Source organism: Ranitomeya variabilis, chromosome 3 (genome assembly GCF_051348905.1).
Source record: "Ranitomeya variabilis isolate aRanVar5 chromosome 3, aRanVar5.hap1, whole genome shotgun sequence".
Taxonomy (NCBI): Eukaryota; Metazoa; Chordata; class Amphibia; order Anura; family Dendrobatidae; genus Ranitomeya; species Ranitomeya variabilis.
Genome location: NC_135234.1, coordinates 390,439,616 through 390,456,780, shown reverse-complemented (window position 1 = coordinate 390,456,780; position 17,165 = coordinate 390,439,616).

Here is a 17,165-nt window from a genome sequence, read left to right as displayed (position 1 = left end):
AGGTGAGATCGTTCCATTTGTATATGTCAATCACCACTACTGCTTGTCCATTCCACAAGAAGGTATTTGGAATACAAGGTACACGATGGTTGATTGCCTTTGTACTGCGATTCTCATTTTTATGAGAATCCTTTTCCCCTAGGAGATTGTTAAATTGTATGGTGGTGTAAAATCTCGGGGATTGTTGTGGTTTTACATTCCAAAGAATGTGATTGCCCTGTGAGTCCGTTTTTGTGTGTTTATTATATTGGTTTACCATACCGTTTTTAGACCTATTTATTAAAAGTTAAATTTTAGCTATAGTCACACCCTGCTTGTAACTAATAGATATCTTCACATTGCAAAAACCACTAAGTGGAGTTAAGATAGCTGTCAAATTAATTTTTTTTGTGCTGTTATATCTATGTGCTTATCTATTAAGCTCAAGTGCTGCTGGTGCTTGTTTCTCTCCCGTCAGATTCTCCTGTGTTTATTCTGAGACACCAAAAGTTACACAGTTTTAATTTTTATTTCATAAATAGTGATGAGTAGGGTTGAGCGAAACAGGTCGGCCATTTTCAGAAGTCGCCCCTGTGTGGGGTCGGCCATGAGGTCGGCGATCTTCTGAATCTGGTATCGGAATTCCGATACCGAGTTCCGATATGTTTGCGATATCAGAAATCGGTATCGGAATCCACATTTAAGTGTAAAATAAAGAATTAAAATAAAAAATATTGATATACTCACCTCTCCGACGCAGCCTGGACATCGCCGCTGGTAACTGGCATCTTCCGTTCCTAAGAATGGCGCTTGAAAGACCTTTCAATGACGCCACGGCTTGTGATTGGTCGCGGCCGCCCACGTGACCGCTCAGCGACCAATCACAAGCCGTGACGTAATTTTCAGGTCCTAAATTCCTCATTCTAGGAATTTAGGACATGAGAATTACGTCACGGCTTGTGATTGGTCGCTGAGCGGTCATGTGGGCCGCCGCGACCAATCACAAGCCGTGACGTCATCGAAAGGTCCTTCACGCGCTCATTCTTAAGAAGGAAGGCTGCCGGAAAGAAGCCGAGGGTGAGTATATTCCTATTAGGTATATACTCACCCTCGGACGCGCCCTGCTTCTTTCCGGCAGCCTTCCTTCTTAAGAATGAGCGCGTGAAGGACCTTTCAATGATGTCACGGCTTGTGATTGGTCGCGGCGGCCCACGTGACCGCTCAGCGACCAATCACAAGCCGTGACGTTATTCTCATGTCCTAAATTCCTAGAATGAGGAATTTAGGACCTGAAAATTACGTCACGGCTTGTGATTGGTCGCTGAGCGGTCACTTGGGCCGCCGCGACCAATCACAAGCCGTGACGTCATCGAAAGGTCTTTCAAGCGCCATTCTTAGGAACGGAAGATGCCGGTTACCAGCGGCGATGTCCAGGCTGCGTCGGAGAGGTGAGTATATCAATATTTTTTATTTTAATTCTTTATTTTACACTTAAACATGGATCCCAGGGCCTGAAGGAGAGTTTCCTCTCCTTCAGACCCTGGGAACCATAGTATCCCATTGCACTGCATTGGGTTTCGTGTTTCGGCCGACCCCAACCCCAACTTTTTTATAGGATCGGCCGATTTCACTCGACCCGACTTTTGAGAAAGTCGGGTTTCGTGAAACCCGACCCGATCCTATAAAAATAAAAGTCGCTCAACCCTAGTGATGAGTGATCCCCTATGATAAAGTTCACCATCTGTACCCTACACCTAGTGTCCTATAACTAACTCAGAACACGGGCATTATAATGAAAGTCCGGTTTTCTGTTCGGGTTCGCCACTCAAATAAAGCTTGTTGAAAGGCTGCAACACAGCCAATCAACAATCTTTTAGACTGTGAGCAGTTCTGGAGCTAATATAGCCTTGTCCAGTACTGTATAAAGGCCAGAACTCAAGTACCATTGCCATTCTGCTCTCATTACTGTAGAACCAAAAGCAGAAAAAAGAGACAATTGTTGGTCCAAAATAATGAACAAGATAAAGTTTATTAAATAGAAAAAGTCAATAATAGGGTGTGAGGGGGGGGGAGAAGCACGTATCACATGATGAGCTATAAAAAACAAGGGTACACACAGTATGGGGACAACTGCAGATATCATATTGTATATCATGGAAATACTGACAACCATGTGGTTTAGTCACTGTAGGGCTAGCAGTCTCCAAAATAGCTGCTGTGTGCACTCTGCAAACCATATCTGTGGGAGCACTGTGCCAAAAGCCGCTGTGTGTACTCTGCCCCCCTGTGGGAGTACTTTGCCTTTAAGCTGCTGTGTGTACTTTGCATCCTTCAACTGTGGGAGTACTGTGCCTTTAAGCCACTGTGTGCACTCTGCCCCCTCGCCTGTGGAAGTACTTTGCCAAAAAGCCGCTGTTGTTTTCTAGTAGTCTGGGAAATAAATAATTGACATCAACTATCTTGTTGCCATTTCTAGGCCCAAAAAATAACTTTTTAAAACCGTTTGTGTGTTTCATAATGGTCTGGGAAATGAATAATTGGCATCAGCTGTCTCATTGCCTTTTCTAGGGCAAAAAAATAGTTTTTCAGGACCGTTGGGTGTTGTATAGCAGTATTGCAAATAAATAATTAGCATAATCAATCTTGTTGCCATTAGTAGGCCAAACAAATCATTTTTCAGGATGGCTGTTTGTTTATTAGTAGTGTAGCAAATAAATAATTGGTATCAGTAATCCCGATGCCATTTGTAGGCCAAGGAAATATGTTTTCAGAATCGGTGTGTTTTTTTAGTAGTCTTGGAAATAAATAATTGGCCTCACCCATCTCGTTGCCATTTCTAGGAGAAAATTTTTTTTTTCTGGAACAGTGTATGTTTTCTAGTAGTGTTACTAATAAATAATTGGCATCAGCCATCTCGTTGCCATTTATAGGCCAAAGAAATAATTTTCTCAACTGTTGTGTGTTTTGTAGTACTCTGGGAAATAAATAATTGGCCCCTGATGAAGGAAATACATTCGAAACGCGCGTTGGGCGCTCGCTGGTTCAGGACTCAGCTGACCCCCCAGGTATACATAAGATATAGCGTTGTGCTATCTCACCTTTCGTGCATGGTTACATGCTGTTTGGCCTTTATATAGGTCTGTGCACTTGGGCACTTTAAACAATTGTGTTTGAGTTTTTATATATAATTATTCTGTATTATGCACTTTCTGGTACCCTTTGCACAGTGCTGCTGAGCTCTTTGTATGTATTTTTTACACATATATTGCTTTAATTTCTATATATTTTTTTAGAATATATGTAAATATTTATACACGTTTTTTATGGAATTATTGCACCTGATATGATAATTTTTTGCACTTCATGATATGCACAACTAAAAAAAGAAAAAAAAGGAAAATATAGTATTTCTTTAATATCGGGGGCTATTTTTTGCTGAGTATAAGTATTATCTTATGTAATCCTGTCCTTGCGGAATTTTCTATTATATTTTTTAAAATATTTTCATGTAATCGTTGCCAGTTTTACAAATAAAGGCCTATTCTTAACTATTCCCGTGTTCATAGACTATCTGGTAATTTCTTGCTCCATGGTGGTTCGGTATTGGTCTCTTCACTGCAGTGGTTTCCACTGTTGTTTTTTCACAGCACACCCTGATTGCTGATTTATCTCATTCTATTCTTGATATGTGGTAAAAAGTGCAATTTTGTGGATAATTTTGGGTATACTGTGTGTAATCTAATTGTGTGTTTTATAGCAGTCTTCAAAATAAATAACTGGCATCAGTTGTTTTGTTGCCATTTCTAGGGCAAATAAATAATTTTTCATGACTGATGTGTGTGTTTTATAGTTGTCTAGGAAAATAAATAATTAGCATCAGCCATCTTTCTGCCATTTATAGGCCAAATAAATAATTTGTCTGGACCGCTGTGTGTTTTATAGTAATATGGAGAATAAATAATTGGCATCAGCCGTTTTGTTGATTTTTCTAGTGCAAATAAATTATTTTTCTAAACCGGTGTGTGTTGTATAGTAGTCTGGGAAATATATAATTGGTATCAGTCATCTCGCTGCCATTTATAGGCCAAATAAATATTTTTTTCTGGACCACTATGTGTTTTATAGTGGTCTGGGAAACAAATAATTGGCATCACCGTTTTTTTGTGATTTCTAGGTCAAGCAATACATTTTTCAGGACCACTACGTGTTTTTTCTAATAGTGTTGCAAATAAATAATTGGAACCAGACATCTCATTGGCATTTGTAGGATAAATAAATATTTTTTTTCAAATCCGGTATGTGTTTTATAGCAGTCCTGAAAATAAATTATTGGCATCAGCTGTCTTGTTGCCATTTCAAGTATGTCTCCAGAGTGTGAGAGTACCCAGAGGAAAGCCACGCAAACATGGGGGGAATATACAAACTCCTTGCAGATGTTGTCCTTGGTTGGATTTGAAACCAGGTCCCCAGCACTGCAAAACTGCAGTGCTAACCACAGAGCCACCGTGCTGCCATGCCTCTTCCACCTTCTCTTCCACTTTTTATTCCTGGTTCAAGAATCTTACTTTTTATTTCTGCTCTGCTTAGCGTAGGGACAGGACACATCTATAGTGATGGACAGTACTAGGTTTTCAGTGTTCAAATTTTTCCAAAAACAATCTCTATGTGTACTCTGCACCCATGTCTGTGATAGTACCAGGCCCGGATTTAGGGGGGCTCAAAGGGCCCGGGCCCTGGGCCACCCACCAAGCGGGGGCCTCCCACCAATATAGGGATAAATATCAAAACATGCAAAATACACGTCTCTTTGCTGTGAACCATTTCTAATGATAAGGAACATATAACAAAAGAGAAACTATTGAAAGTGTAGGGACCTGGCTATAGTCCTACACCTCAGTGGCTGGCGCAGAGCGGTAGAGTCATGGCACCTGACCTTCGTCAGCATCCACTGACCTGGTTATCCTAGGTCGAGGCTCGGGAGCATTATTGGAGGTCAGTATTGAAATGAGTAGTAAATGTTATTCAGTTTATTGCCGAGTGTGGCTTAGCATTTAGAGGAGATAATGAATTGGTTGAATCACCTAGAAATGGAAACTTTCTGGGCATTCTTGAACTCATCGCCCAGTACGACGACTTTCTTGCACAGCATGTCAAAAGTCAAGCCAATAGCGGCAAGGGTCATACAAACTACCTGTCATCTACAATTATGGAAGAAATTATCAATGTAATGGACGAACAAGTCCTCAGAGAAATTTTCTCAAGTTAACAAATCAAAATACTACTCCATCTCTTTGGACTCCACACCCGATGCAGCTTACGTTGACCAACTAACCCTTGTATTGAGGTATATGGAGAAAGATGGCCCTGTGGAACGCTTTGTAACATTAATGCAAACAAAGGCCATGGAGCTCAAGACAAGTTCAATGCCTTGTTGGAATTTTTGAAGAGACATGACCTAGACCTGGGAAATTGCCATTGTCAAAGTTATGACAATGCATCTGCAATGAGTGGCAAATACAATGGCCAGCCAAAGTGAGAGAGAAGAACATTCTTGCATCCTGGATTCCTTGTACGGCACACTCTTTAAATCTGGTTGCTAAAAATGCTGAAGAAAGCGGCTCGAGTGCTGTACACTTTTTTGACTTCCTTGAAAAGCTGCTCCTCTTCTTCACAGTTTCAACGCATCGGCATCAGGTCCTGACTGAGGCTTTGAAAAATATTGACTCAGCAACAGCATTGACTCTCAAACGTGTCACAACAACGCGTTGGTCCTGCACAGCTGACACTACTAAAGGCCCCGTCACACATAGCGATTTACCAACGATCACGACCAGCGATACGACCTGGCCGTGATCGTTGGTAAGTCGCTGTGTGGTCGCTGGGGAGCTGTCACACAGACAGCTCTCTCCAGCGACCAACGATCAGGGGAACAACTTCGGCATCGTTGAAACTGTCTTCAACGATGCCGAAGTCCCCCTGCAGCACCCAGGTAACCAGGGTAAACATCGGATTACTAAGCGCAGGGCCGCGCTTAGTAACCCGATGTTTACCCTGGTTACCAAAAAACCAAACAGTACATACTCACCATCTGATGTCCGTCAGGTCCCTTGCCGTCTGCTTCCCGCTCTGACTGAGTGCCGCCGTACAGTGAGAGCAGAGCGCAGCGGTGACGTCACCGCTGTGCTGTACTTTCACTTTCACTTTGCGGCGCTCAGTCAGTGTGGGAAGCAGACGGCAAGGGACCTGACGGACATCAGATGGTGAGTATGTACTGTTTGTTTTTTTTTACATTTACGCTGGTAACCAGGGTAAACATCGGGTTACTAAGCGCGGCCCTGCGCTTAGTAACCCGATGTTTACCCTTGTTACCAGTGAAGACATCGCTGGATCGGTGTCACACACACCGATTCAGCGATGTCAGCGGGACCTCAACGACCAAAAAACGGTCGCTGGTACGTGTCACACATAGCGAGATCGCTACTGAGGTCGCTGTTGCGTCACAAAACTTGTGACTCAGCAGTGATCTCGCTAGCGATCTCGCTATGTGAGACAGGGCCTAGTCTAGGAGATAGTCATGCTCTTAAGCATGACTATCAGCAGATTAAAGATGTACTTAAACAGATTGCTGATGACTTTGAAGAAAAAAGCTGTGTACGGTGTGAAGCGGAAGGACTGTTAAGACAAATGAATCAGCTTGAAACTGGTATTAACACCACCTTCTGGAATGATATCCTGCAAAGAACAGATGCTACTAGTAAAAATCTACAACACGCAAAACTCGATCTAAACACTGCTGTGGCATCACTGACCAGCTTAAAAAACGATGTCGCATCAAAGCGTGACTCCTTCAAAATTTATGAGAAGCAAGGTGAAGAGCTGTCTGGTTCATCTGAGAATGTTCAGATGATAACTCGACACAGGCGCCGAAACTTGTGTCTCAATCCATTGGATTATGGCCATACAGAAGAAGTACAACTCAGCCCTTCTGAAAAATACGGAGCAGAAACTTTCTTGCCTATCATTGATCAGTTTATCACTACTCTTGACCAACATCTTCAAGCATATAAAGATATATCAAGCAAATTTAGCTTTTTTAGCCATTTGAAAGAACTGTCTCCAGACGAGCCTAAGGACACAGCAGAGCAAATCTTCAGGTCTTATTCAGATGACTTGGACATTATATTTATTGGTGAACTGTGTCAGTTTGTAACATTTGCCAATTTATTCACAAACGAGGAGCCAAAAGATATCAGCACTAAACTTTTCATGTACAAGCTTATCATGGAAAAGGGTGTGCAGGACCCTTTCCCAAATATTGAGATAGCTCTAAGGATATATCTAATTTTGATGATAACAAACTGCAGTGGTGAGCATTCCTTCTCAAAACTCAAATTAGTTGAAAACCGATTAAGGACATCCATGAAGGAGGAACGACTTGTAAATTTGGCTATCATGAGCATCGAGTCAGATACTACGTGAATTGTACTTTAGATACATCATTAGTGATTTTGCAGCACAAAAATCAAGGAAAGTGCCTGGATTGTAAAAAATGAATGATTTTACCTGAATTACTCTGCGAAAATGATTTTTGTAAATAAATTTGCATTTGTTTCATTTTGTGTTTTTGCATTACATATTGCAACACCTTGAAAAATGGGCTTCCCTCTAAAATGGGCCCTGGGCCACCCACCTCTTAAATCCGGCCCTGGGAAGCAAGCTCTGTCGCCTCACAGAGTCACACTGTACACAGAAACTATTACCCTAACTAGGGTTGTGCTTGCTCTGGAACTCTTCTGTGCTAACCGCACACATGAAGGAACCAGATGCTAAGTCAAGGCTAATTGCCCCCACTGACGCTAGCTGCCTGCCTGAGTGTACAGCCCCAAAGCTAAACAGCCTCACACCACATATATACAGAGTGGTAGAGTATCCACTGGCATAAGCCAAACACAATTGATACTAGCGCATGGCCGTGCGGCCATGCAAACCTTTTATAGTTGCAGCTCTTCAGGACCTTCCTAGTGGACCAATAGGAGCTGCTACAGGACCTGAGCTTGTGACCCCTGACCTCCAATGAGAGGTCCTCCCGGGGCATACTCAATATGGGAAAAGCAGGACTTAGTCCTAGAAAGGCCTGCTCGCTGCTGATCAGTGCTGGCTACAGAGGCAGAGCCTAGAAAGGCAGCAGTAACCATTCGCACAGTATCAGGTTGAGCCAGATGCTGGGACCGACGTCTCCACTGAGCAGGTTCCACTGTGGCTGGAGGAGAATGGGAGACCGCAGCGGACATGGCTCGAGATTCCCCCTGTGCAGCGGCGGGAACTCAACACCTAACGCGGACATTGAGCATAAAGCTCCCCCTAACTTCTGTATTATATTTACCTTACAGCGGTTTCACCCACTATGACAGTGGCTCCATTGGGATCCGGTAGCCAAAATGACCTGTGGAGCTCACAAAACTCAGGTTTCATGGCATCTGCTGGTCCTCTGAAAATGTGAAGCGAGGGCCGCATAATGATATGGTGATGGACGTGGTGGTGGTGTCTGGCAAAGCCTAAAAATCAAATGGGCATGTTTTAGGTGGCATTTAACGTGCTGGGGAATATGTATTTCACTATCTATCTAACAATTTTGATTGAGTGATGGACCTCCCAAATGTTTAAGTGAGGGCCCTCATAAATGTAAAAGGAAAAACTAAAGCCAAAATGCTACGTGTGAAAATATGCTAAAGGGGAGGTATATATTTTTTTTTAATTTTGCATTACTTACATGTAATTATGAAGAAAAAAATGTGTCTTAGCATTTTTCCTTGTAAAAAACAATTTAGATTTGGTTTGGTAGGTCTTCTTATAAATCCATAAAACCCGCTCAATAGTCTGACAACATTATTCCCAGATACCATATGTGAGTCAGAAAGGTATGCAGTTAACGTCTCCATTCTGTTCCCATTAAGTTTTCACACTTTCCCATCCATTTCAGCTTTTTTCTCATGCCCCCAGACCTGTTTGTTGGGTCCAGTCGAAAGATATTTGGCTTTTCAACTGTTCATGCTGACACTGATGCAACCTGAGCCTGCAGGACAGCATGAATTCATTTGAAACTTGATTGGGGCTACTTATCCATCATCTGGACTGTCCTGCATTTCAACTTTTCATCAATTTTTATCTCCCATTCAAGTCCCGGGAGATTAGCTAGAGTGCCATGGGTTGTAAACTTCTTGATTATGATGTGCACCATGAACTTCAAGATGTATGGAGATGTATTAGAACCTTGAGATTGTTGATATTTTTCAACAATTTTGGTTCTGAAATCCTCAGACAGTTCTCTTCTCTTTCCATTTACCATTAGTGTTGAGCGATACCTTCCGATATTCGAAAGTATCGGTATCAGATTGGATCGGCCTATACCCGCAAAATATCGGATCTCGCCGATACAGATACCAATACAAGTCAATGGGACACAAATATCGGAAGGTATCCTGGATGGTTCCCAGGGTCTGAAGGAGAGGAAACTCTCCTTCTGGCCCTGGGATCCATATTCATGTAAAAAATAAAGAATAAAAATAAAAAATATGTATATACTCACCCCTCCAGCGGACCCTGGACCTTAGCGGTGGAACCGACAGCCTCCGTTCCTAAGAATGCAGAGTGAAGGACCTTCAATGACATCGCGGCTTGTGATTGGTTGCGTGACCGCTCATGTGACCGCTCACGTGACCAATCACAAGCCGCGACATCATCGCAGGTCCTACACTCACTGCATTCTTAGGAACGGAGGCTGCCGGTTCCACCGCTAAGGTCCAGGGTCCGCCGGAGGGGTGAGTATATCCATATTTTTTATTTTTATTCTTTATTTTTTACATGAATATGGATCCCAGGGCCTGAAGGAGAGTCTCCTCTCCTCCAGACCCTGGGAACCATACACTGGGAACTTCCGATTCCGATTTCCGATATCACAAAAATATCGGAACTCGGTATCGGAATTCCGATACAGCGAATATCGGCCGATACCCAATATTTGCAGTATCGGAATGCTCAACACTATTTACCATGCTTAGTGTGGCACACAAAGACACCGTATGCAAAGATTGAGTCAACTTCTCCCCTTTTATCTGGTTTCAGGTATGATTTTCATATTGACCACACCTGTTTCTTTCCACTGAACAGTTTGCTTGAAAGAAAGTTGTTTGCACACAACTTTGGGGTTTTGTGTGAAATGATGTCAATTTTTTTTAGTTTTTTTTGTGTGTGTTGTTCCATTATATGCAAAGGAAACAAAAATGTGTATAACAAAACACATGTAATTGCAATAATTTTCTGGGAGAAAAAGTTCATTTTCTGGAACAATTTCAAGGGTGCCAACACTTTCGGCCATGAATGTATACTACAGTTTTTTCTACAAATATATCGAATTAGCGTCAGATAGTTGTGGACGCTCAGTATTTTTTTTTTCACTGACATCCGTTTAGTAATAGTAGTTTCAAAATTGTAGTATTACATTTTGTAGTAATTATACTACAGCTTTTTCTACTACATAGAAATACAGTTAGCCGAATTTAGTTGCTGCTGAGTAATTGTTTTTACTGTGGTCCATTTAGCAAATTTTTAATTTTAGCAAATTTGCATATTCTCCTTTTTATTTTTATCGTTTTCTCTCTAAATTATTTTTATCTATTTTTTTCTTCTATTCTAATAGATTCATTAATAAAAAAAAAGTTTACACCAAGCACAAAAATCAGAATAAAATGTAGTTATCCTATACAAACACCACCCACTTGAAAAATAAAATGTGCCACCCATCCCAAAGAGGGTAGTCAGCAAAGGAGGCATACACCTTCCTTGTCTCCAACTCTGATAGTGAGGGACAGGATGCCATCTTCCTCTATTTTTCCTCCTCCTTATCCTACTCTTCTTCTTCCAGCGATAATGAACCCCCATGTAGACTCCCCAGGTCAGCAAATGAGCCAGCGTCTACTGTTAATGACCCTCTACCGACCTCACCTCCTGAAGATTATGAGCCTCAGATTCCTGATTTTGTTGCTCAATCAGGAATCCAATTTCACACTGACAGACTCACAGAAATTGACTTTAAAAATCTTTTCCTCATATGGATTTTGTAAATCTCATGGTGGCCCAGACACATTTATATACCCAACAATTTATAACACAGAACCCCACTTCATCATTTGCTAATTGGACCCCTGTAGATGTACAAGAAGTTATGAAGTTTTGGGGCCTTGTCCTTCACATGGGCATAGTGAAGAAGTCACATGTTCAGCAATGTTGGAGTGCTGATATGAGAATACAGTTTTCTGCATGTCTATGTCCCTATAATGTACAGTGTGCACTCCGAGATAACCCCAATTTTGACCGACTTTTCCAAATTTGTCCAGTTATTGATCACTTCAGCAATACATTTGCTGAGGTGCACATTCCAATAAAGAGACATCTCTCTTGATCAGTCTCTAATACGTTACAAGGGGAGGCTTAAAATCCAACAATATCCAGTCCAGTAAGAGTGCTAGGTATGGAATTAAAATGTATAAGCTGTGTGAGAGTACCTCAGGGTACACCCACAGACTTCGGGGTTATGAAGGAAGGGACACCGGGATTGAACCCCCAGAATGCCCTCCAGTCCAGGGAGTGAGTGTGAAACTTGTGTGGGATTTGCTGCGTCCGTTGCAGGATCAGGGTTATCACCACTACATAGATAAATTCTACACCAGCATCCCATTCTTCCAGTCACTGTCTGCCAGAGTTACCACAACATACAGTACTGTGAAAAAACACCAGACAGGACTGCCTAGGTCAATAATTGGGAAGCTGCTCAGGGTGAGAGCCAAGCCAATTGTAGCAACATCATGCTGGTGATCAAGTATGAGAACAAGAGGTATGTCCTTTTCTAGACACCCCCACTGCTGCACAAGATACATCTACACAGGTTTTCAAGCCAGAATGTGTCCTGGGGTACAATAAGAACATTTTTGGAATTAATCTCTCTGATCAAGTCCTCCAGCCCTACAGTGCCATGTGGAAAGCTAAAGTTTAGTACAAAAAGTAGTTGGTGCACATCTATAACACTTACAAGCTATTCCAAAGTGTGGGCCAGAAAGGCATGTTCCTTCAGTTTCAGGAGGTAGTGATCAAGGCCCTAATATTTTGCCAGGAAGGAGCCAGTAAGATGTCTATATAGTACCAGGGCAACATTTCCCAAGTGAGGTCCACCAATCTGGAAAGAAAGGAAGGTCATACAAAGGTGTAAAATGTGTTACAGAAGGGGGATAAGAAAGAACACCATTTTTCAGTGTAACATTTGCCCTGACAAATCTAGCCTGTGCATAACAGCCTGTTTCTACATTTATTTCCAATTTATTCGAATTTATTGCATGACTTGATGTACTCTACTCAACTCACATATGCCACCACATTATAAAAATCACAAAGAAAGAAAACGCTAGATCAATTCCAATATAGGGGCACTTATGGGGAGTCTCTACTCTTTTGGCACATCAAGAGTTTTTCAAAAATATCACAGAGACCGCAAACAATTACATAAAAATCTACACTGTGCGCTATGAGGATTGGCCGGTTTCAGAGCCGGGATTGGAGGGTATGTATAAGTTATGCATAAGATATACATATCCCTGGCCAGTGGGTGTGACCTTCCTCCATACATTTGTGGGAATGTAGGAATGTATTTGTGGGAAAGTAGCTAGGGTTTTTCTCTTAGCTGTTTCTATTATTTATTCTGCATCTAGATTGCACGTATATTTGTTTGGAGCGAGGCCACGCCCTCCAGTTGGACATTAGAGCTTCCATAGGACTCTTCCAACCAAAAAATAGTGATTAACGTAAAAATAAAATCTCTAAAGACGGCAAAATTGATGTGGTGATTTTTTTTCTGGAGATTACATGGTAAAAATAAACTAGATTTCCACCTGCAAAAAACAAGTGTGTGGCTTAAATGTCAATGGAAAAAAGTTATAGCTCTCTGTGTGTATAACATCAAAAGAGACCAATCTGCCATTGATCTCTATTACTGTATATAAAGCATATAGACATATAACATATTCTTGTTTGAGGATCTTAAAAGTGTAAGACTGTCAAAATCCTTCCAATGTTGTATGAAAGTTATCCTAACATAAACCTGTCAACTGTATGACAAAAATATGATCTACTTGAGGCACAAGGATTCACAAGTACAAGCTTTGATGTACAGTTGTACAGTTGTAATGTGTGATGTAGGTCAAACACATAGTGTGAATAGATGGCAAAATTTGTTGACAAATTCAGATTTTGTCGGCATTTTAATCCATCTCATTGTGGTAAATTAAATCACAATCCCTGGCGCTTCTTCAAACTACAAATTTGCTTGAATTTTTCAACTATGTTTACAATGAAATTACATTACATTCGTTAATCTTATTACATTTCAATTCAGATTTAATGCAACAAAAGTTCAGTATAATTGCACAGTATAAGACATTTTTATTATATATGTGGAGAGAAGAAAATTATTATTACACGCTACATTTACACAATTAGCTTTCATAATAAACTGTCACTAATCTATTTTATGATTGTGCAATGTGACTGACAAATTGTATTATTGAAAAGATACATTGTTGTATTAGAGTGTACGGTATGTCTGAAGAAGAGAACTATAACGCTATGCCAATAGTTTACTCAAGTCAATTCAGGAAGAATAAATTAGAAATTTAAGAAGGACTGTCGACTCCGATACAACACATTCATACATTTTAAAGAGGACTAGCACATGACGACCAAATTAAAAAGGTGTCTGAGAATTGTCATTTCATAGGAAATACAATTATTGACTTGAGCAGGAGAAGGCATGAGAGTTAAAAACAAACTTTCTATTACTGTGACTTTTGAAGGTAAAAGATAATGAACAACAGTCACAATATTTGATATTTCTTACATCTCACAGCGAGGTTTCAACTTCATGGTTGAACATGGTGGCACATTGCATAGTTTCTTCAGTTTAGCTTCACAATGACATAGATTTGATACCATATACATTTCTTTCATACTGCTTACAGCAACTGCTCTCTGATACTTCCATGAGGCAGTGGCCACTTGCTATTTAAGGGTGACGAACAGTGCCCAACCTATGCAGCAGCTCTGTGCCACCAAATCCTAATTTGGAGTATCTACTCAATCTCCAACTCTACACTTCAGCTGCATTCCCTTCCTTCAATCTGTTTCTTCCTTTTACTTGATTCTTTACCACTATATCACTAAGTTCTCTACAGGATTTGATATCAATTGCTCTTTCTCCTGCTTAACCTACTGCTAACTCTGAGGGTATGTGCACACGCTGCAGAACCGCAGCGTTTCTGCAGCTGCGGGTCTGCAGCGGTTTCCCATGAGTTTACAGTACAATGTAAACCTATGGGAAACGAAATCCGCAGTGCACGTCCTGCGGAAAAAAACGCACGGAAACGCAGCGGTTTATATTCCGCAGCATGTCAATTCTTTACACCTGCTCCAATAGAAAACTGCAGGTGAAAACCCACAGAGGAAACCGCACTAGAAACCGCGATAAATCCGCAGTAAAAACAGCAGCGGTTTTGCACTGCGGATTTATCAAATCCGCTGCGGAAAATTCCGCGATGTAATCTGCAGCGTGTGCACAAGCCCTAACTCTTCTAACATACTTCTGCTCCTTATATTAGCTCAACTACCAACCGAGTCTGGAAAGTTTTGCATCTAAATTATATAAAAATATCATATCCTACTGAGATTATTAATTCCTCCAATCCAATACATTGATATTATTACAATACATAAATGCTCAAAACATTACAGTATAACTGTCATTTAATTTTTTTTTACATAAATGAATAGTACTTAAGCAATTTTGTAATATAACTTATCAGAGAAATTTTCTTTCTCCTCCAGGAATAATCATTTATTTTACACAACATTTTCAAATCCTAAGTAAAATCTGTATTCAGTGAAGACCAATTTTTACATTACTGAGATAGAAGATGGCAATTGCTACACATATACAAATGTGTGAATACGTGCTAGGTGTAAATACATATGTGTGAGTATGTGCTATGTTTTTACACATAGCACAATCAAGATTTACTATAAGACCCAGATTTCCAATAAAATTGCTATTTAAGACATAATAATAATAATAATAATAATAACATTAATAATACTGCAATAATTAATATTGCAATATAAGGTTAATTTCCCACAATGAGTTTTTGTTGCTGCATATTATTGCTGCAAAAAAAGGCAGCATCTTAAATTTTCAGCATAGTGGATGGGATTTATAGAAATCACAAGCTTAGTAAACATTTTTTTATGCAGCGTAAAGGTACCGTCACACTAAACGATATCGCTAGCGATCCGTGACGTTGCAGCGTCCTCGCTAGCGAGATCGTTTAGTTTGACACGCAGCAACGATCAGGATCCTGCTGTGATGTCGCTGGTCGCTGAATAAAGTCCAGAACTTTATTTGGTCGTCCGATCGCCGTGTATCGTTGTGTTTGACACCAAAAGCAACGATACCAGCGATGTTTTACACTGGTAACCAGGGTAAACATCGGGTTACTAAGCGCAGGGCCGCGCTTAGTAACCCGATGTTTACCCTGGTTACCAGCGTAAAAGTAAAAAAAACAAACAGTACATACTCACCTGCGCGTCCCCCAGCGTCTGCTTCCTGCTCTGACTGAGATCCAGCCCTAAAGTGAAAGTGAAAGCACAGCGGTGACGTCACCGCTCTGCTGTTAGGGCCGGAGCTCAGTCAGTGTCAGGAAGCAGACGCTGGGGGACGCGCAGGTGAGCATGTACTGTTTGTTTTTTTTACTTTTACGCTGGTAACCAGGGTAAACATCGGGTTACTAAGCGCGGCTCTGCGCTTAGCAACCCGATGTTTACCCTGGTTACCCGGGGACCTCGGCATCATTGGTCGCTGGAGAGCGGTCTGTGTGACAGCTCTCCAGCGATCAAACAGCGACGCTGCAGCGATCGGCATCGTTGTCGCTATCGCTGCAGCGTCGCTTAATGTGACGGTACCTTAAACTGCAGCGAATGTTGCTAATTCGTATCAAGCCTAGAACATTGTGAGTGAGTTTTATGTGCAGATTTTCCTCATATAATTTCATTAGATGTTGAAAATCCAGAAGGTAAAAAACGCATACTGCTTTTAGTGTTTTTCTTCTACGGAAGCGTGTTAAAAAAAATCTTCCTGTGCTGAGATAATCTTATAAATGTTGTCCTGCTATGTACTGTGTAATGGCCGTGTCTCACCATGCAGAAACATGATCTGATCATACCACATCTCCTGGCCATGGGAGGAAGCAAAAGAGTATATGGACAGGAGAGCATGGGATAACAGCTGCTGGTTTCTCTAAGGAAATACATTTCTCTGCCTGTTTAAAACTTATTTTAGATAACCAACCAGGCAAAACTGAAAGCTGCGGGCTGCAACCCGAACTTATTTGGCTTTCATCGGGATATTCGCCCATCCGAACCAAGCCTTGAAAGGTTTGCTCATCTTTAGCTCTAACCTGTTCCCTATACAGTAGCCATGCTCCTCTAAGCCCTGCAGTGTAATAGAACCCTCCTTTTGTGCCCCACACAAAATCCGTGCCCTCTCTGTGCCCCAACATAGTAATAATGTTCTCTCTGTAATAATGCTCTCCAGTGCTTCCTTGCAATTATTCAGCATCCTACAGAAATAATGATCCCCTGTACCACCATATAATAATTTCCCTTGACCCCTTATAATAATAATGACCCAATATCTCCTTACAATAAAACAAACACACAATTGTGCTAATAATAATGTGTTTTGTGCTTTCTCTACAATGATCTATAAGTGAATACAAAACTCCCAAATACATTTTGTGAGCGCACGAGGTCTGGCAGTAAATACGCCAAAAGACCCCGACCTCACCAAATCAGCTCAAAACAAACCATGCCTCCCCCTGAGGAAGTGGCACTGGTGGCCACGAAACGTGCGTTGGGGACCATCGCCTGACTGCCCCCTCCTACCTCTGTGTAGTGGTAAGTGCTAGCACCCTCTTTCCACCACCATACTTAATGGCGTTACTATAGAATCCCACTGTTTTGGGGTGACCTTGGTTGGATAGTGTAGGTGCTTTTCCTTATGCATACCATTACAAGGGTATTTACATCCGGGG